We start from the raw sequence: 22,688 nt of genomic DNA, 5'->3' as shown, positions 1-22,688 counted from the left end.
GTGAACAGTGTTCCTGAGAGGAATCCATGGGCTTGCTCCAGCCCCCACAGAGTCCTGGGATTCTCACTAGATCTCAAGAAGACAGAGGAATGGGAATCAGTTGGGGAGAGGAAACAAGGCTTGAGACTGGGAGCTGGGAAGTTTGCCAAGCAATGGGCTTTTGCCTTGTGAGGAATGAAAGACAGGAAGTGGGTGTCCAGAGGACAAAGAGATGGAGAGGGGGCAGCAAGGTGCCCGCGTGCCAGCATTCCGGCCGGGATTCTGAATGCCCGTTCTCTGCCTTCCCAAACACTCTGGCTCCAGGCAAGTTACCTCTCCACCCTCTAATGAGACGGTTCACTCAACCCACCTGGACTTGGAGATGCAGGTAGCACATGTAGCTAACTTTTAGCCTGTGTGGTTGAACCTTTCCATCGGAGACCATGGATTCCCTCCCTCTTCCAGTTGGTGGTGCAGCTTGTTTGGGATATTTTCTGTGGGTATATAATAGCAACATCCTGGAGCAGCTGTGCCCGGCTTTACAGGCTTCCTGGCGAGGGCAGACACCTAATTTCAAAAAGAGGTTAAGGACTTGCTTTTATGAGAAGGAGCACTCCTGGCCTCCTCTAAGGATAAGTCACGGTCTTGCTAGCTTGACAGTGGGGGAAAAAGTGCCACCCACCCCAAGGCTGGTGGCAGGTTTGGCCAGGTCTGAAGGAACACCTCACGCTGGCCAAGAGCCCCAGGCCCCCCGGAAGCCTGGGGAATGAAGAAACACCTTTCCGCCCACAATGCCCCACTCCTTTCAACAGGTGTAATCAGGTGTAATCAGGGCCTGTGCCACTGGATGTCATCCAGTGGGTCTTCCTGCTGCCATTCTGTCCGGCTTTCACCATCGTCTTCAAGGAGCTGTTCTGTCAGCAGGCCTCCCTGCATGCAGAGCACAGGGACTGGAAGGTGACACCACAGCTTTTGACCTGAACACTTAATTGCCAAAACTGAGAGAAAGGAAAGACAGAGGAGGAGTTCTGGTTCAGTCAGTAAAGCAGCTAGAGAACTGGAGTGTCTTAAATATAGAAATATACATTCCCCAAGGCTTTAAATACCAAGATGATCTCAATAGTGAGAGGAAGGAAAATGACTCCCAAGTCAGCATTTAGCCTCACACAACCACATGTGGCCTGGGGTTAGTGATAAAGCCCCTCTGGGCCCTGGCGATAAAGGTGCGTTATTTCAAGTACCAAGTGAATACTAGGCACTTCTCTGGTCTGTTGAGTTTTCATGTACTCTACACAATTTACCAGTCTCTGTGGAGTTAGAATGCAATTAAAATTATCAGATTTAAACAAATAGACATGCTTTGATTATCAAAGCAAGCACAGCTTCTGTAAGTGCTTCCAGTTCATCACTGAGGAAACTGATTGGCTGGCACTTGAATTTGAATCCTAGTCTGGGTGTTCAAAACAGAGCAGATTCTTTATAGAGAATAGGATCTTTGCCATAAAACTAGGCCAGCCCAGGATCTTGACATTTTCCGGTGTGCACTGTAGGACTTGGTACAAAGCAGGATGCTGCTGAGCGTGTCTAACAGTTCCCACATGTGTGAGTCCTGCAATGTCTGGGCAGGGCCCAACAGTGAGCCTCACCCTGGTTAAGTTTAAGGAGTGGCCTCCCAGAGCCTTTAGGGCCTTCCTTGAGCCACTCTCTGAGGTCAGTTTACGCCTTAATTGTTTGCAGCCTGGACTTAGCAAAATGCTCACAACAGAAACATGATATGTCCTCAGCAGTGAACGTAGAGGCCCTTACAAGAAGCCACTTGTTCTCTGCAATAACTCAAATGCGACAGGTTCTGTGTAATAGGTCCTTAACATTTTGGCTGCCTAAGGCCAAGGGTATCAACCTCTAATCAGATTCTGCAAACCAGTGGTGATGTTTTTGTTTTTCGGAATAAACACTACCTGTGCCCTTTCTCACTTCATGTACTTTAGAGTCCTGCTACTTATTTTGAGGGAAAAGTTAATCACTGCATTGTGAAGCTCCCCATCAGTCATTGTGAGCTTGTATTAGTTCCCAAATCTGCAGGCTTTTCTTGAACAGCCTTGGAACAAAAGATTCAATGGGCTAAACTCCCAGTCTATTTTAAAATAAAGAGCAGTGTCATTCTAAGCCACTTGGCTGAAGTCAGTCCACAAGATAGAAGAGGGACAGAAGCCAGAGTCAGTAGAAAGCAAGAGTAGATTCAGCAAAGCATTTAGAAAATTATCCTCAGGGACAAGGTGGGGAAGTCAAGGCTGAGGTATCATTGATAAAATAGGTTAATAACTTGTTAAATGACTCTGTTCCAAATAAGCAAAGGAAGGGCCTGGCAGTAACTCAGAGCAGCAGCCCTGGCCTTTGTTTTCAGCCCCACCCAGTAGTTTCCCTGACTGTGTGGCTGAGGCAATGCCTGCCAGGCTTAGCAAATTGGAGGAGGACCTGAAGCGAGGAGCCACAACCATGATCCAAAGAGAACGTAGAGGGCTAGAAGTAGTTAATCCTACGTGGAATTTTGATGGTGAGGGCCACTACCATCACCAGTTTTACAGAGGAACTCAACAAGGCTTCCAAGATCACTACCTGATAGCTCCAAACACTGGCCTGTGCCCTTAACCCCTGTACTTGCTCTCCAGCACACTGTTACAGATAGTCCCCACCCTCCGAAAATACAGTCATTAGACTCTCTGTGGTAGCTGACTGGCTTAGTAGCCCCAAAACATTTTAAATCTAACCACTGCCCAAAATGAATGATGATTGTTGCAACCACCTCTGCCTTGGTCTTCTCAAATCCAGTCCATATTCCACGTTTATAAACCAAAATGGTAATCACCTCATATTTTTAATAAAACCTCATGATACAGACGAAGACGATTTTATTACCCATTTTATATACCAAAAAAACTTTCAAGGTCAGTTTGCCTCAGGTGTTCCTACCGTCTTTGTCCAGCTTATCAGAAGGTAATCACATCCCGGTGTTGTAGATGTGACTTGTGTGGCTTAAACAAAAGGGGGATAGGGGTGTCTATAAACAGAGGACTGTGCAAACAACATTCTGTTGGAGGAGGTGAGGGACCACCAACCCTATTAGGCAAAGAAGGGCTGGAGTTTGGGCTGCCTGGGCCCTTCTGACTCAGCTGCTGTCCGGAGATGTATGCAGATGTATGCAGAGACTTCATTCCCAGCCGTGTTGTGGACTACTACTACTACAAGAGTACGGTCTTGTATAAATCAGGAGTCCCTAGGAAGGAAGGGCCAGGACCAAACACCTCTTTGAGGCATCTGAAGCAACCAGATTTCAGTGTTAAAATTTTGAATCCCCATTGCTGTCATTAAAACAACAAACCATAAAAATAAATGAAAATAACTGCCAGCCACTGTTTCAATCTCCAGCAATGGTGAGCTGTAAATTAAACAATCCTTCTGCTAAAAATAACTTTAAACTATAGAAAATGTCTTTTACAAAGCAGTGAAGAAGGTTCTGCTTCTGCTAATGGTGGAAGAGCTTCTACTCATCCAACCCTCCCACAAATGACAACTATAGATTCTCAACAAAATGAAGAAAACAAGTACCTTAAGGCAGTGAAGACCAACCAACCAAATGGGAGTTGCCCTTTGGAAGGAAATGCCACTGAGTGCCCATTTTTATGGCTTTTTGCCTGAGGACAGTCCCCAGTTGCCACCATAAGGTAGTTAAAATTGGATAGAAACCTGCAATCTCTCTGGAAAACAGCATGGAGTTTCCTCAAAAAGTTGAAAATAGAGCTATCCTACGACCCAGCAATTGCACTACTGGGTATTTACCCTAAAGATACAAATGTAGTGATCCAAAGGGGCATGTGCACTGGAATGTTTATAGCAGCAATGTCCACAATAGCCAAACTATGGAAAGAACGTAGATGTCCATCAACAGATGAATGGATAAAGATAATGTGGTGTGTGTATACACACACACACACAATGGAATACTACACAGCCATGAAAAGAAATGAAATCTTGCCATTCGTGACAACATGGATGGAACTAGAGGGTATTATGCTGAGTGAAATAAGTCCATCGGAGAAAGACAATTATACAATCTCCCTGATATGAGGAAGTGGAGATGCAATGTGGGGGGGTTGGGGAGTAGGAAAAGAATAAATGAAACAAGATGGGATTGGGAAGGAGACAAACCGTAAGAGACTCTTAATCTCACAAAACAAACTGAGGGTTGCCGGGGGTAGGGGGGTAGGGAGAGGGTGGTGGGGTTATAGACATTGGAGAAAGTATGTGCTATGAAGCGTATAAACCTGGTGATTCACAGACCTATACCCCTGGGGCTAATAATACATTATATGTTAATTAATTATTAAAAATAAATAAAAAGAAACCTGCAATCTTAGCTTCAGTCACCAAAGGAAATGGTTTGGAATCACCCCAGTACCTTAAAAGTGAGGGAGTCAATCTCTGAAAAAGTGAGTGAGTACCCATGGTCTGTGTATAAACTCTGCCTAAATCTTTAATCTCTAAATATAGTAGACTCCAAGCAGCCCACTGAAAGAGCTGAAAAGAAAGACCAACTGCTGCCCACCACAGGGGAATCCAAGTTTTAAGTCTGAGTTCAGCCAAGTGCCTGTTTTTAAAATATTCTTCAGAACTTCTTCACTGTATTATCACACTATCTAGGAAATAATTTGAAATTACTACAGAGGAAAATGTGATCCATACCAAAGAGAGAAGGTAATTAACGTAAACTGACTTGGAGATGACCCAGATGTTATTAACACTCAAGATTTTTAAATCAACTATTACAATGATGCCAAAGAATGTAAGGGAAAATAAGCTTATAATGGATGCACACATAGGAATTGTCAGCAGACAAAAAGTAATGAACCCAATAAAATTCTAAACAAATATACAGTACCATAACTAAATTCAATAAGTGGGATTAATAGCACATTGAAGATGACATGTTGAAGGATCATTAAGCTTGAAGGAAAAAAAAAAGGGGGCTACGAAACATTTTCTGCAAAGGATCATAGTACTTGTGGCTTTGAGGGTCAAAAGTTTCCATTACAACTACTCGTCTCTGCCACTGCAGTGTGAAAGCAGCTAAGTAAATGAATAGGGATAAACAAATTTGGCCTAGATGGATCAAGTTTCTTAACTCTGAAAAAGAGTGATAGACATCCAATCTAAAGAACAGAGGAAAAATAGCTATTCTTCTGAAGCTGTTTCAAAAATCAAAATGGAAGGAAAACTTCAAAACTCTATGAGGTCAGCATTACCTTGATCCCAAAACCAGACAAAGACCCCACCAAAAAATTACAGGCCAACATTCCTGATGAACATGGATGCAAAAATTCTCACCAAAATACTAACTAATAGGAGCCAGCAGTACATGAAAAGGATTATTCATCACAACCAAGAGGGATTTATTCCTGGGCTGTGAGTTTGGTTCAGCATCTGCAAATCAAGGTGATATGCATACATTAATAAAGAACAAGAACCATAGGATGCTCTCAGTAGATTCAGAAAAAGCATTCAACAAAGTACAGCATCCTTTCTTGATCAAAACTCTTCAGTGTTGGGACAGAGGGTACATACCTCTGTATATATCATAAAAGCCATCTGTGAAAAACCTACAGCGAATATCATTCTCAATGGAGAAAAACTGAGAACTTTTCCCCTAAGGTCAGGAACACGGCAAGGATGTCCACTATCATCACTGCTAGTCAACATAGTACTAGAAGTCCTAGCCTCAGCAATCAGACAACAAAAAGAAATAAAAGACATCTGATTTGGCAAAGAAGTCAAACTCTTACTCTTTGCAGATGATATGATACTGTGTGTGGAAAACCCAAAAGGACTTCACCCCCAAATTACTAGGTCTCATACAGGAATTCAGCAAAGTGGCAGGATATAAAATCAATGCACAGAAATCAGTTGCATTTCTACATACCAATGAGACAGAAGAAAGAGAAATTAAGGAGTTGATCCCATTTACAACTGCACCCAAAACCATAAGATACCTAGGAATAAACCTAACCAAAGAGACAAAGGATCTATACTCCAAAAACTATAGAACACTCATGAAAAAAATTGAGGAAGACACAAAAAAATGGAGAAACATTCCATGCTCATGGATTGGAAGAAAAATATTGTTAAAATGTCTATGCTAGGGGCACCTGGGTGGCTCAGTGGGTTAGGGCCTCTGCCTTCGGCTCAGGTCATGATCCCAGGGTCCTGGGATCAAGTCCCGCATCGGGCTCTCTGCTCAGCAGGGAGCCTGCTTCCTCCTCTCTCTCTGCCTACTTGTGATCTCTTTCTGTCAAATAAAGAAATAAAATTTTTTTTAAAAATGTCTATGCTACTAGAGCAACCTACACATTTAATGCAATCCCTATCAAAATACCATCAACCTTTTTTGCAAAACTACAACAAATAATCCTTAAATTTGTATGGAACTAGAAAAGATCCTGAATAGCCAGAGGAACACTGAAATAGAAAACCAAAACTGGCGGCCTCATAATCCCAGACTTCAAGCCTTATTACAAAGCTGTAATCATCAAGACGGTATGATTCTGACACAAAAACAGACACATATGGGGCGCCTGGGTGGCTCAGTGGATTAAGCCGCTGCCTTCGGCTCAGGTCATGATCTCAGTGTCCTGGGATCGAGCCCCGCATCGGGCTCTTTGCTCAGCGGGAGCCTGCTTCTCTCTCTCTCTCTCTGCCTGACTCTCCGCCTACTTGTGATTTCTCTCTCTGTCAAATAAATAATAAATAAAATCTTTAAAAAAAAAAAAAAAAAAAAAAAAAAAAAAAAAAAAAAAAAACAAAAAAAAAAAAAAAAAAAAAAAAAAAAAAAAAAAAAAAAAAAAACAAAAAAAAAAAAACAGACACATAGATCAACGGAACAGATTAGAGAGCCCAGAAATGGACCCTCAACTCTATGGTCCACTAATCATTGACAAAGACAGGAAAGACTATGCAATAGAAAAAAGTCTCTTCAACAAATGGTGCTGGCAAAACTGGACAGCCAAATGCAGAAGAATGAAACTGGACCATTTCTTTACATCATACACAAAAATGAACTCAAAATGGATGAAAGACCTAAATGTGAGACAGGAATCCACCCAAAATCCTAGAGGAGAATACAGGCAGCAACCTCTTCAATGTTGGCTACAGCAACTTCTTGCTAGACATGTCTCCAAAGGTAAGGGAAACAAAGGCAAAAATGAACTATTGGAACTTCATCAATATCAAAAGCTTTTACACAGCAAAGGAAACAGTCAACAGAACAAAAATTTGAGGGGCGCCTGGGTGACTCAGTTGGTTAAGAGACTGCCTTCAGCTCAGGTCATGATCCCAGAGTCCTGGGATCAAGTCCCTCATCGGGCTCCCAGCTCCATGAGGAGTCTGCTTCTCCCTCTGACCTAATCCCCTCTCATGCTCTCTCACTCTCTCTCTCAAATAAATAAATCTTGGGACGCCTGGGTGGCTCGTTGGTTAAGCAGCTGCCTTTGGCTCAGGTCATGATCCCAGCATCCTAGGATCGAGTCCCACATCGGGCTCCTTGCTTCACAGGGAGCCTGCCTCTCCCTCTGACTCTGCCTGCCACTCTGCCTGTGCTCGCTCTCTCTCTCTCTCTCTGACAAATAAATAAATAAATAAATCTTACCAAAAAATTTTGATAAATGACAATGGGAGAAGATATTTGTGAATGACAGATAAAGGGCTAGTATCCAAAAACTATAAAGGACTTATCAAACTCGACACCCAAGAAACAATCCAGTCAAGAAATGGACAGAAGACTCTACATCACTCAGCATCAGGGGAACAAATGAAAACCACAATGAGATACCATCTCATCCCAGTGAGAATGGCTAAAATTAACAAGTTAGATAACAACAGATATTGGCAAGTATGCAGAAAAGGGGAACCCTCACACACTGCTGGTGGAAATGCAAGCTGGTGTACCAGCGTGAAAAACTCAAAAAGTTGAAAACAGAGCTACCCTATGACCCAGCAATTGCACTATTGGGTATTTACCCAAAGACAGAAATGTAGTGATCTGAAGGGACATGTGCACCCCAATGTTTATAGCCCAATGTCCATAATAGCCTAACTTTGGAAAGAGCCAGATGTCCATCAACAGATGAATGGATAAAGATGATGTGATACGTGTACACACACACACACACACAAACACACACACAATGGAATATTATACAGCTATCAAAAAATGAAATCTTGCCATTAGCAAGACATGGATGGAACTAGAGGGTATTATGCTAAGCAAAGTCAGTCAGTCAGAGAAAGACAATTATCAGATGATCTCATTGATAAGTCGAATTTAAGAAACAAGGCAGAGGATCACTGGGGAAGAGAGGGGAAAAATGGAACAAGATGAAAGCAGAGAGGGAGACAAACCATAAGAGAATCTAACAAACAGCATTTCTGGAGGGGAAGGTGGGGAAGAGATGGAGTAACTGGGTGATGGACACTGGAGAGGGTATGTGTTGTAATGAGCACTGGCTATTACATAAGACTGATGAATCACAGGCCTGTACCCCTGAACAAATAATACATTATATGTTAATTTAAATTAAAAAAAATTTTTTTAAACGTGAAAAAAAATGGTCAGAGCATCTTGGGACATCAAACAGTCTAGCATACTTATAAATAATTGGGATCCCAGAAGGAGAAGAAGGAAGGCATTAGGCAGAAACGGGGTGGTTTTTTGCTTTTAAGTAGGCTCCATGCCCAACTTGGGGCATGAACTCACGACCCTGAGATCAAGACTCACATGCTCTACTGAGCTAGCCCAGGGCCCCAGAGATTTTTTTAATAATGGCCAAAATTTTCCAAATTTGGAGAAAGTTCTAGAATCATAACAAACCCCTAATGGAATAAATACAAAGAGAGCTGTACCCAAGGACTTCATTGTCAAGTTGCTGGAAACTAAAAATAGAAAATTTTGAAGGCAACAAAAATGACACACTTAAAAAACCACATTTCAATTATATACTGCAATATTCTGCAGTATATTGCAATACTGCAAGCTTCTCATCAGAAGTCACGGTCATTAAAAGACAATGGGATAACCTCTTTAAAGGTATGAAAATAAAACATGTCAACCCAGAATTCTATTACCAAGTGGGAATATTCTTGAAAATGCAGGTGAAATATAGACATTTTCAGATAAAAGGAAGAGTCAGCAAGCAGCAGAGCTGCATTACAGGAATTACTAAAAAGTTCTTCAGGGGCATCTGGATGGCTCCGTTGGTTAAGCAGCTGCCTTTTGCTCAGGTCATGGTCCCAGGGTTGTGGGATTGAGCCCTACATTGGGCTCCTTGCTCAGCAAGAAGCTTGCTTCTCCCTTGCCTGCCATTCCCCCACTGCTTATAGCTTGCATGCTCTGTGTCAAAAAAAAAAAAAAAAAAAAAATCATTAAAAAAAATTTTCTTTCAGGTCAAGGGAAAAGAGACCAGTTGGGAATTGAGGTTTACAGAAATTAAGCCAGTCGGCCTAGTAATTTCAAAATGATCTCAGTAATCCTTTCTCTCTGTTATTTACTCTTCTATATAGTTCCCTCCCACACCATCAGGACTGGTCTGTTTGACCACCAGAATATGAAGTGAGAGTGTAAGATGTCCAAAGTGAGGTCATTAAAGACATTGACATAGGCATAAATCTTCATGACCTTGGATTAAGCATGAATTTTTGAGAAATAACTAAAACACATACAATCAAGGAAATAATAGATAATTGGACTAAAATAATTTAAAATAAAAATTTAAAACATTTGTGCTTTAAAGACACAACCAAGAATGTAAAAAACAAAAAATAGTCCAAGGAATTGGATAAATTATTTGTAAATCACAGATAAAGTCTTAGTATCCAGAACATTTAAAGAACACTTACAACTCAACCTTTTTTTTTTTTTTTTTTTTTACAACTCAACCATTTAAAAAATCCAATTATTATGTGGGCAAAAGAACTTGAATAGACATTTCTCCAAAGAAGATATATAAATGGCCAAAATAAATGGCCAATAAGATCATGAAAAGTTGCTCAACACCATTAATCATTAGGGAAATACAAATCAGTCATGAGATACCACTTCACATCTACTAGGATGACAATAATAATAATAATAATAAACCAGACGATAACAATGCTAGCCAGGATGTAGAGAAACCAGAACTCTCCTACATTGCTAGTGGGACTATAAAATGGTGCCGCTGTTTTGGAAAACAGTTTGGCAGTTCCACAAAAAGTAAAACATGGAGTTACCACATGATCTAACAATTCCACTAGTGGTTATATACACAAGAGAATTTAAAAAATATATATCCACACAAAAACCTGTACACAAAGGTTCACAGTAGCATTATTCATAATAGCCAAAAAGGGGAGATGACCCAAATGTTCAACTGACATATGGATAGACATGTATCCATACAATGGAGTGTTATTTAGTAATAAAAAAGAATAAAGCATATACATACACTGATAGATAATACAACATGGATAAGCCTTGGAAACATTATGCTAAGAAGCCAGACACAAAAGGCCACATAAAATACTGTTTCACCTATATCAAATGTCAAAAACGGGCAAATCCTTAGGGACAGAAAGGAGATTAGTGGTTGCCAGGGTAAGGTGAAATGGTAATAACAGTTAACAGGTGGAGGGTTTCCTTTTAGGGTGATGAAAATATTCTGGAATTAAACCACAGTGGTGATTCCATAGCTTTGTGAACACACTAAATATCCACTGAATTATACACTTTAAAAATGTGACTTTTAGGGGCGCTTGGGTGGCTCAGTGGGTTAAGCCTCTGCCTTCAGCTCAGGTCATAATCTCAGGGTTCTGGGATCAAGTCCCACATCGGGCTCTCTGCTCGGCAGGGAGCCTGCTTCCTCCTCTCTCTCTCTCTCTCTGCCTGCCTCTCTACCTATTTGTGATCTCTGTCTGTCAAATAAATAAAATTTTTTTTTAAAAAGTGTGACTTTTAGGGACACCTGAGGGGCTCACTCAGTTAAATGTCTGCCTTAAGCTTGGGTCATGATCTCAGGGTCCTGAAATCAAGTCCCACATCGGGCTCCTTGCTCAGTGGGGATCCTGCTTCTCCCTCTGCCTGCTGCTCCCCCTGCTTGTGCTCTCTGGCAAATAAATTTTTTTTTTTAAGTGTGAGTTTTACAGTATGAGAATTATATCTCAATTTACAGTAACACTAAACAAACCTCCCACTTCCATCTTTCTCAGAACATTCACATTGGGAGAAGCCAGATGTCATGTCATGACAGCACTCAATCAGCTTTATGGGGAGGCCCATATGGCAAGAAACGTAATCAGTATGCTGTGAGGTAAGAACTTGGAAGCAGATCCTCTAGCTCGAGTCAACCCTGTAAATGACTGCAGCTCTGACCAGTATTTTGACTGTAATCTCCTAAGAAGGTACAAGCCAGAATCATCGAGCAAAGCCAATTCTGATTCCTGCCTCACAGAAACTGTGGAATAAATGTTTATTATTATAAGTCACTAAGATAGGAGGTAACTTGCTATGCAGTAATAGATAACTAATACAATTGTCAATTGATTAAAAGATTTTTCTCTAAATTTCATTAATATACCTGTAACTGAGTGGAAAACTCAACATTGTATAGTGGGGTTTCTGATATATGAAGATCTAATACCTATAACAACTATTGCATAAAATACGGGTGATGGGTAAATGGACCTCTATGGTTGCAATATTTTTATATTTTTTGTGAACTAACAAAATATTAATAACTCTAGGTAGATTGTGAAAAGTTTTTCATGTATATTGTAATCCTTAAAGCAAATACTTAGTAAAGTGCAAAAAGTATAACTAAAAAAGTCTAATATGAGGAATTAAAATGGAATACTAAAAACTAAAGAAATCAGGAAAACAGAAAATTAAGATGGACAAATAGGAAAATAGCAAAAGAACCAACCTAAATATGACCGTATCAATAATTACATTAAACATTAATAGGCTAAAAGAATATTAATGGGCTGATAACCCAATTCTGACTAAAGGAATAAAAAGGAGTTTAACCCTCCCACCTTAAACAACTAAAACGTGAAATATATGAAACAACAGGTCTCAGACAGACAACAGGCAGTACAGGACAGAGATCTCTGACAGAAGGAAAACAAATGACATAAACCCTACAACTGCCCCAAAATACAATGTGTAGAGCATTTCCAAACCATGGATCAGAGAGAACATAACAAAACAGAACCCAGAAGTTTCCTTGGAATGCCTAGAATCGTGGGACAAGGTAAAAGAATTTCAGAGGGAAAGAAATCACTGAAAATCTGCAAAGGTTCACCTTGATTTTAGTACATCTGTATGAGAAACTATCGAAGCCAGAAAAGGAACTGGAAGAAAGGAGCAGGGCTCCACAGAGCTCACACATAGCCAGGAATATTTCACACTCTCAACACCAGAATAGAAAGACTAACACATGAGGCATCAATTAGTGTTCTCAAAAAGGTGTTGTCTCAATGCGGTAAATTAGCCACAGATGAAAGAACATTCTGGACCCATCTAATAAAACATAAAAGTATTTCCAAGTAACTGTCACAGGACAAAGCTCAAGAACATTTAAAGGAACACAAATGATACAAAACATCCAACAGTGTAAAATACACAGTGTCTGGAACCCAATAAAAATTACGAGGCATATGAAGGAGCAGGAAAGTAAGACCCATATAGGAGAGAAAAATCCAACAGGAATAGACCCAAGAGTTATTTAGATGATAGAATTAGTAGATTAGAATATTTAAAAAGTGGTTATACACTGTATATCCAAAAAAGTAAAGGAGACCATGAACAGGCTGAGAGAAAAAATGTAAGATATAAAGAAGACCTAAGTCAAAATTACAGAAATGAAAACTACAGTGTCCGAGATACAAAATATACTGGTTGGGAAGAACAGAACATTGGATACTGCAGAAGAAAAGATTTGTAGCCTTGAATACCTCAAAGAAACTATCAACAAAAAACATAAAAAGACTGGGGAAAACAGCATCAGTGAATTATAAGACAACATTAAGCAGCTCCACATATGTGTAATTAGAGTGTCAATAGAGGGCGCCTGGATGGCTCAGTTGTGAACTGTCCACCTTTGGCTCACGCCATGATCACAGGGTCCAGAATCGAGCCCCACATTGGGCTTCCTGCTCTGCAAGGAGCCTGCTTCTCCCTCTCCCACTCCCCCTGCTTCTGTTCCCTCTCTTGCTGTCTCTCTCTCCCTGTCAAATAAATAATAAAATCCCTTAAAAAAGAGAAGTGTCAAGAGAAAGATGTAAAACAGAAAAAGATGGTAAGAAAATAATGGCCAAATTATTCTCTGGATTTGTTTTGTTTTGTTTTGTTTTTCTATTTTGGAGAAAACTGTAAACCCCAAAATCCAAGAAGTTCAATTAACCCCAAGTAGAATAAACAGGAAAACCACACCAAGGTATTCATAATCAAATGCTGAAAATACATGATAAAATAATTATAAGTAGGGGCACCTGGGTAGCTCAGTCAGTTAAGTGTCTGACTCTTGATTTATGCTCAGGCCATGATCTCAGTCATGAGATTGGGCCCCATGTTGGCTCCCATGTCAGGTTCCACACTCAGCACAGTCAGCTTGAGATTCTCTCTCTCTCTCCCCCGACTCACCTGCTCTTTAAAATAAATTAATAAAACCTTTTTTTAAAGTAATTGTAAGTAGCCATGTGGTGGGTGAAGGGGGCAGGATGAAAATACGGAGCAAAGGTGAGAATGACAGAAGAGTTCTCATCAGAAACAATTCAAGCGAGAGGAGACAGGAGAGCAACATTTTTAAAGGACTGAAAGAAAACAAGTCCCCAACCAGAATTACGAAGAATTCTAAATTTTCTCAGAATTTTAAAAGAATGTTTTTCAGAAATGAAGATGCAACTCATAAAAACTTAAGGGATGCAACAAAAGCAGTACTCAAGGAAACTTTATCACTGTGAAGAAAGTCAGGGCACCTGGGTGGCTCAGTGGGTTAAGCCGCTGCCTTTGGCTCAGGTCATGATCTCAGGGTCCTGGGATCGAGTCCCGCATCGGGCTCTCCGCTCAGCGGGGAGCCTGCTTCCCTCTCTCTCTCTCTGCCTACTTGTGATCTTTCTCTGTCAAATAAATAAATAAAATCTTTTAAAAAAAAATGAAGAAAGTCTTGGGGTGCCTGGTTAGCTCAGTCAGTTAAGCATCAGACTCGATCTCAGCTCAGGTCTTAGTCTCAGGGTTGTGAGTTTGAGCTCCTTGTTGGGCTCCACACTGGGCACAGAGCTTACTTGAAAATAAATGAAGAAAGATCTCAAGTCAATAATAACTTACACCTTAAGAAACTACAAAAAGAAGAGCAAGCTAAACACAAATCTAGCATAATGAAGAAAATAATAAAAATTAGAGAGAAGACAAAGTAGGAAATGGAAAAATAAAAAATAAAACCAAAAGCTGGTTTTTTGAAAAGATGAGCAAAAGTGACAAAACCTTAGACTGACAAAGAGACAAATAATTAAATTGAAAATGAAAGTAAAGACATTCAATAATGACTTTACAGAAATAAAAAGGATTACAAGTGAATACTGTGAAGAACTCTATGTCAACAAATTCTATAATCTGGAAAAAAATAGACAAATTCCTTAAAAGATACAAATTACTTAAACTGGTTCAAGAAATAGAAAATCTCAACAGATCTCTAACAAGTAAAAAGATTAAATAAGTAATGATAAAGCTCCCAAAAAAGAAAAATTCTGTACCAGATGGCTTCCCCAATGAATTCTACTAAACAAAGAATTAACACCAATCCTCAAATTTTTCCAGAAACTGAAAAGAAAGGAACACATCATATCTCATTCTATGAGGCAACCATTAATCTGATACCAAAGCCAGTTAAAGACATCACAAGTAAACAAATTTGCAGACCAATATTGCTTATGAATATAGATGCAAAAATTCTCAATACTAACAGATCTTTCCCAACAGCACATTAAAACATTCACCATGACCAAATGGGACTCATACCAGGGACACAACATAAAGAAAGTTCAACATAAGAAAATCTTAGTTCAACATAAGAAAATCAGTAAATGTTAATACATCACATTACCAGAACAAAAGGGGGAAAAAACCCAGATGAACATCTCCATTAGTGCAGAAAAGGCATTTGATAATCCAACACCCTTTCATGATAAAAACTCACAGAAAACTAGAAATAGGGAGACAATTTCTCAGCATGAGAAATGGTACTTAGGAAAATCCCACAGTTAACCTCATCTGCAATGATCAAAGCCTGAAAGCTTTAGGATGAGGAAAGAGACAAAGATGCCCACTTTCACTGCTGCTATTCAACTTTGTACTGGTAGTTCTAGCCAGACCTAGGAGACGAGAAGTAAAAGGTATCCAAATCAGAAAGGAACAGATAAAACTATTCACAGAAGACATGATCCTATATAAAGAAAATGTCAAGAAAGTCCACAAGAAAGCTATTACAGTTAATGAATTAATTCAACAACAAAACAATAAATTAATTCAACCAAGTTGCAGGGCATAAGATCAACACATAAAAATCAATTGTATTGGGGCGCCTGGGTGGCTCAGTGGGTTAAGCCTCTGCCCTTCGGCTCAGGTAATGATCTCAGGGTCCTGGGATCGAGCCCCGCATCGGGCTCTCTCCTTGGTGGGGAGCCTGCTCCCTCCTCTCTCCCTCTCTGCCTGCCTCTCTGCCTACTTGTGATCTCTCTCTGTCAAATAAGTAAATAAAATCTTAAAAAAAAAAAATCAGTTGTATTGCTATACACCAGCAGTGAAAAATCTGCAAAGCTAATTAGGAAAGCCATTCCATTTACAATAGCATTAAAAAGAATAAAATAATTATTTAACCAAAGAGATGAAATATGTACACTGAAACTATAAAATATTGCTGAGAGAAATTAAAAACAAATAAATAGACATCCTGTGTTCAAGGATAACAATACTTAATATTGTTGGGGCACCTGGGTGGCTCAGTCCGTTGAGCATCCAACTCTTGATGTGGGCTCCGGTCATGACCTCAGAGTTGTGAGATCAAGCCCCATGTCATGGTGCCTGCTTAAGATTCTCTCTCTCTCTCTCTCTTTCTCTCTCTCCCTCTCTCTCCCCCTTCCTCCATCCCTGCTCACACTCTTAAAAAAAAAAAAAAAAAAAAAAACTTAAATTGTTAAACGTCAACACTACCCAAAGCAATCTATAGATTCAATGCAATCCCTATCAAAATTTAAGTAGTCTTTGCAGAAATGGAAAAACCAGTTCCCAAATTCATATGGAATGGCAAGGGGACTCAAGTAACCAAAACAATCTTGAAAAAGAAGAAAGTTGGAGGAGTCACACTAACCAACTTTGAAAATTTACTACAAGCTACAGTAGTTATAACAGTATGATAATGGCATCAGGACAGACATATAGACCAATGTTATTGTATAGAGAGTCCAGGAATAAAATTTTACACATACAGTAAATTTATTTTCAACAAGAGTACCAAGACCATTCAATAGGAAAAGGACAGTTTTCAACAAATCATGGTGGGAAAACTAAATATCCACATGCAAAAGAATGAAATTGGACCATTGCCTTACGCCATTTACAAAATTAGCTGAAAATGGATCAAAATCCTAAACTTAAGAACTGAAACTATAAAACTCTTAGAAGAAAACACTGAAGAAAATCTTCATGACATTGGATTTGGCAGCAATTTCATAGATATGACATGGAAAACAGACAGCAATAGAAAGAAGAAAGATAAATTAGATTTCATCAAAATTAAGACTGCATCAAAGGATACTATCAAAAAATTGAAGTCTGGGGCACCTGGGTGGCTCAGTGGTTTAAGCCTCTGCCTTTGGCTCAGGTCATGATGCCAGGGTCCTGCGATCAAGCCCCACATCGGGCTCTCTGCTCAGCGGGGAGCCTGCTTCCCCTCTCTCTGCCTGCCTCTCTGCCTACTTGTGATCTCTCTCTCTCTCTGTCAAATAAATAAGTAAAATCTTTAAAAAAAATTGAAGTCAACTTACTGAATGGCAGAAAATATCTGATAAGAGGTTAATATCCAGAACTTATGAAGAACTCCTCCAATGACAAGCCAATCTAAAAACTTTGTAAAGGATTTGAATTGATATTTCTCCAAAGAAGATGTATAAATGGCCAATAAACACATGAAAGTATGCTCAATCTCACTAGTCATTAGAGAAACCATACATCAAAAGGATAATGAGATACCATTTCACATCCCCTCATTAGGATGGCTATTATATTAAAACACACACAGCTAAAAACAAGTGCTGGTGAGGATGTGGACAAAATGGAACCCTCGTGCATCACTGATGGGAGTATAAAATGGTAAAGCCACTGTGGAAAACACTTTGGAAGTTTCTCAGAAGGTTAAACCCAGAACAGCCATATGATCCAGCCACACAACCCCTAGGTATAAATCCATAAGAACTGAAGGCTTGGACTGATATTTGTACACCCATGTTCATAGCACTGTTATTCACAATAGTCAAAAGGTGAAACCAACCCAAGTGTCCATCATATTAAAATGAGGATAACTAAATTGTGGTATATACATACAATGGAATACCATTTAGCCAGAAAAGGGAATGAAATTTTGATATTGCTACAACATGGACAGAACTTGAAAACATTATGCTAAAAGAAGTAAGCCAGACACACAAAAGGAGAAATGGTATATGAATCCTTTTATGTGAGGTACCTCAAATAGGCCAATTCACTGAGATGGAATGGAGGCTGGAGAAAGGGGAGGAGAGTTATTGTTCAGTGACTATGGAGTTTTTGTTGGAGATGATGAGAAACTTTTGGGTATAATGAGTGGTGATGGTTATACAACACTGAATGTATTTAACACCACCTAATTGTACACTTATGTGACAGATTTTTTAAACAATTTTTTTAAAGATTTTATTTATTTCTTTTGCAGAGACAGATCACAAGTAGGCAGAGAGGCAGGCAGAGAGAGAGGAGGAAGCAGGCTCCCTGCCGAGCAGAGAGCCCGATGCGGGGCTCGATCCTAGGACCCTGAGATCATGACCTGAGCCGAAGGGCAGAGGCTTAACCCACTGAGCCACCCAGGGTCCCAAGTATGACAGATTTTTTTAAAAGGTTTTATTATTTGAGATGGGGAGATCACAAGCAGGGGGAGGGGCAGAGGGAGAGAAAGAAGCAGACACCCCACTGAGCAAGGAGCCAGACTTGGGGCTCGATCCCACGACCCTGAGATCATGAGCTGAGCTGAAGTCCGACACTTAACCAACTGAGCCACCCAGGTGCCCCTAATTATAATAAATATTTTGTATATTCGACATACACAAATAAAACATTTTTTAATTGAAAGTGAAATAAAGACTTTTTCAGTTCAGGCCTATAAAAGCAAAAAGAATTCATCATTATCAGACAGTAATGCAAGAAATGTTAAAAGAATTTCTTCAGGCAGCACAATGCTACCATATAGAAACTGTATCTACACCAAAGAATGATGAGCACTAGGAACAGAAAATATGTGGATAAATATAAAAGACTTGCATTTTCAATCTCATTAAAAGATAATGGACTGGTTGGAACAAAAGAAGAAAGATATGTTGTGGGTTCATAAATATAAAGCTAAAACGTATGGCAGTAATCCCACAAAAGTTGGAAGGGAAATGGAAACACACTATTTTAACATTCTTCTATGTCAGGTGGTATAATATTATTTGAACATAAGCTGAGATAAGGTATACTGTAAATCACAGAATAACACTAAAATAAAATAAGCCAAAGAATGAGATAAAATGGAATCATAAAATAATCTAAAATAAGGGAGGAAACAAGAAAGAGAGGAGACATCTTTATCCATTCATCACTTGAGGAAGGTATCAGCTCTTTCCCTAATTTGGCTGTTGTTGATAATGCGGGCCTAAGTGTCCGGATGCATGCATCCCTGGGAGTCAGTATGTTTGTATCCTTTGGGTAATACCCAGTAGGACAACTGCTAGATCATAGGGTAGCTCTACTTTTAACTTTTTGAGGACTCTCTGCATTACTTCAGAGTGGCTGCGCCAGTCCGCATGCCCACGGACAGTGTAAGAGCGGTTCCCTTTCACCGCGGCCTGGCCAATAGCTGTTGTTTTTTGCGTTGTTAATTTTAGCCATTCTGACTGGGGTGAGGTGGTAGCTCACTGTAGCTTTGATTTACACTTCCCTGATGATGAATGATGTTGAGCACATTTTCATGTGTCTGTTGGCCATCTGGATGTCTTCTGTGTAAAAATATCTACTTGTGTCTTCTGCCCATTTCTTAACTGGATTATTTGGTTTTTTGGGTGTTGAGTTTGGTAAATTCTTTATGGATTTTGGATAATAATCCTTTATCAGATATGTCATTTGCAAATATTTTCTCCCACTCCACAGGCCACCACCTTTTAGTTTTGTTGATTGTTTCCTTCACTCTGTGGCAAAAGAGATGAACAGGGAGGGCAGGTGGAAAGTGGGGTTGGGGGAGCGGAGCAGGGAGGCAACCCGTAAGAGACTCTAACTACAGACAATAAACTTAGCGCTGGTGGAGGGGTGGTGGGTGGAGGGATGAGCTAAATGGGTGATGGATACTAAGGAGGTCACTTTCTGTGATGAGCACTGGGTATTACATGTTAGTGACGAATCACTAAATTCTACTCCGGAAACCAATAATACCCTATATGTTAATAAATAGAATTTAAATAAAAGTGTGAAAAAAAGAAAAATGGAAAATATATATCATGCTAACACAAATCATAAGAAAACTGAGTGCCTGGGGTGCCTGGGTGGCTCAGTGGGTTAAGCCGCTGCCTTCGGCTCAGGTCATGATCTCAGGGTCCTGGGATCGAGCCCCGCGTCGGGCTCTCTGCTCAGCGGTGAGCCTGCTTCCCCCCTCTCTCTCTGCCTGCCTCTCTGCCTGCTTGTGATCTCCGTCTGTCAAATAAATAAATAAAAAATCTTTAAAAAAAGAAAACTGAGTGTCTACATTAATATCAAAATAGTTTTCAGAACAAGCAGCATTACCAAGAATAAAGCAAATCATTCCACAATAATAAGATGATTAATTTATCAGAAGCACATATTTCTAAATGTTTATGCAGCTAATAATATAATTTCAAAACGCATGAAGCAAAAATTGATAGAAATATAAGTAGTCTCATCTACAACTGTAGTTAAGATTTCAATATCCCTCTCACTAATTCATAGAGCAAGTAAACAGAAAATGAGTGAGCGGGCGCCTGGTGGCTCCGTCGTTAAGCCTCTGCCTTCAGCTCAGGTCGTGATCCCAGGGGCCTGGAATCAAGCCTCACATCAGGTCTCCCTGCTCAGCGGGAAGCCTGCTTCTCCCTTTGTCCCTCCCCCTCCTCCCCCTGCTTGCACTCTCTCTCAAACACATAAATAAAGTCTTTAAGAAAAAAAATGAGAACATAGAAGATTTAAACAACACAATCAACCACTGTAACCTGATTAATATTTATAGAACACTGCACCCAACAACAGAATATATATTCCTCTCAAGTGCAGAAAGAACATATACAAAGATAGACCATATTCTGAGCTGTAAGATAAGTTAATAAATGAAAAAGGAGTGAAATCATGCAAAGGCTGTCCTCTACCACAAAAAAATTAAAAATCATTAACAAAGATCTTAAAAATCCTCAAATACATGAAAACTTAAGTAGCTCACTTCTAAACAACCCATGGATCAAAAGAGGGTAAGAAGACAATCACAGGAAAATGTAGGGGGAAAAATACATTTAGAATGGAAAGAAAATGAAAATACTACATGTCAAATTTGTGGGGTATAGCCAAAGCAGCGCTTAGAGGGAATTTATGGCATTAAATGTTCATATTTGAAATGAGGAAAAGTCTCCAATACATTACCTAAGCTTGTGCCTTAATAAACTAGAGTGGGAAAACCAAATCAAACCTCAAGCGAACACAAGAAGAAATAATAAAGATAAAAGCAGAAATATCAGAAAATACAGGAAAAAAAAGAGAAAAATTAAGCCAAAAGCTGATACTTTGAGAAGATCAATGAAATTCATAAATATTTAACCACACTAATGAGGGGGAGCACAAATTACCAATATCAAGAACAAGAGTAGAAACATTTCCAGAGTTGGTAGCTATGGAAATGATATTAATAAATTTTATGAACTGGGCGCCTGGGTGGCTCAGTGGGTTAAAGCCTCTGCCTTCGGCTCAAGTCATGATCCCAGGGTCCTGGGATCGAGCCCCGCATCGGGCTCTCTGCTCAGTGCAGAGCCTGCTTCTCTCTCTCTCTCTCTCTCTCTCTGCCTGCCTCTCTGCCTACTTGTATTCTCTGTCAAATAAATAAAATCTTAAAAAAAAAAAAAAAAGAACAAGACAGACCCACCTCCTCCTCTTTCCCATGAAAATAAGATCATAAAATGGATGTCGCTTGTCATCACTCCTAAAGTAGAGGATACATGACGCAGTAATAAGCTATGGGGACAAAAACTCAGAGATTCACCCACAAATGTGTGAGGTGAAGGGCAGAGGAAAAAGCAGAAATGCCTGGTTATTTCTTCTTCTAGGAGAAGTCAGTATCCTGACCCATTTCTGAAGATGAAAAACTGGAAATACAGACCTAAATATATTATTTAAAGTTAAAGATAATAACTAGGAGAACTAAAAATGTCAATTTTCCAAATTATGCAGGGAAAGACATTGCAGCAAAGGATGAAAAGCAAAGCAAACAACAAGCATGCAAAGAAAAGGTGATAGTGTGAAAAAGGTGAAAGCTAAGATCAAGAATCTGGTACTAACTTAAGGTGGATAAAGTCACTTGTTAGAAGAAAAAAATTCGTATCAGACCGGAAAGATAAATCCACCCACTGAGAAATGACTCAAAATTTTGTTCCAAAGTAAAAGTTCGAGCAAAGATGTACCAAGCAAATACGTGTGAGAAGAAGGGACATGATACTCAGATCCAGCAAAGCTGAATTTGGGTGAAAAGCATTAAGTACACATTTCATAATGGTGCGGACCCTCATCCACACTGAGTATTTCATTATCCACCCCAAGCTGTAAGCCAAGTTTTCCTTTCAGAGAGCGGAAGGCGGGGGGGGGGGGCATAAATAGGGACTATCCACAATTTTGAGTGCTTCGTGGCCATGTTTTCATTGTTATTATTTCAATAATTAATTTTTTTTAAATGAAGATTTATTTGTCAAAGAGAAAGAGCACAAGCAGGGGGAGCAGTAAGCAGAGGGAAAAGCAGGCTCCCCACTGAACAGAGAGTCCAATGCAGAACTCAGTCCCAAGACCCTGGGATCAAGACCTGAGCTGAAGGCTGACCCTTAACCAACTGAGTCACCCAGGCGTCCCAAAAATAAAAATCTTAAAATCTGACACTGTTAGGAACTTTTACTGCCAAACATATCAAACTATATAAGCCAAAATGCAACACAAGAAATTGATAAAAATGTGCACAGAAAGGTTCACCATGTCTGGGACAAATCTTGTGCTCTCCCCAATATCACTGCTAAGAGTGATGCCCCTTTTCTGCATGAAAGACCCCACCATCCTGCCAGCTGGACACGTTCCTCCGCTCCCATGACCAGTC

General features: G+C 39.8%; 1 long non-coding RNA gene across 1 annotated transcript in view; it reads right to left on the bottom strand.

Annotated features, from left to right (window-relative positions):
• Positions 1-22,688, bottom strand: part of LOC132023243 (uncharacterized) — a 39,046-nt gene that overhangs the window by 2,773 nt on the left and 13,585 nt on the right. The window contains exon 2 of the long non-coding RNA XR_009405899.1: positions 350-546. This is a non-coding gene — a long non-coding RNA (uncharacterized LOC132023243). The remainder of the gene's footprint in view (positions 1-349; positions 547-22,688) is intronic.

This window comes from Mustela nigripes, chromosome 8, assembly GCF_022355385.1.
Source record: "Mustela nigripes isolate SB6536 chromosome 8, MUSNIG.SB6536, whole genome shotgun sequence".
Taxonomy (NCBI): Eukaryota; Metazoa; Chordata; class Mammalia; order Carnivora; family Mustelidae; genus Mustela; species Mustela nigripes.
Note: the sequence above shows the minus strand (reverse complement) of the source record. Positions and strands in the feature narration are given on the sequence as shown.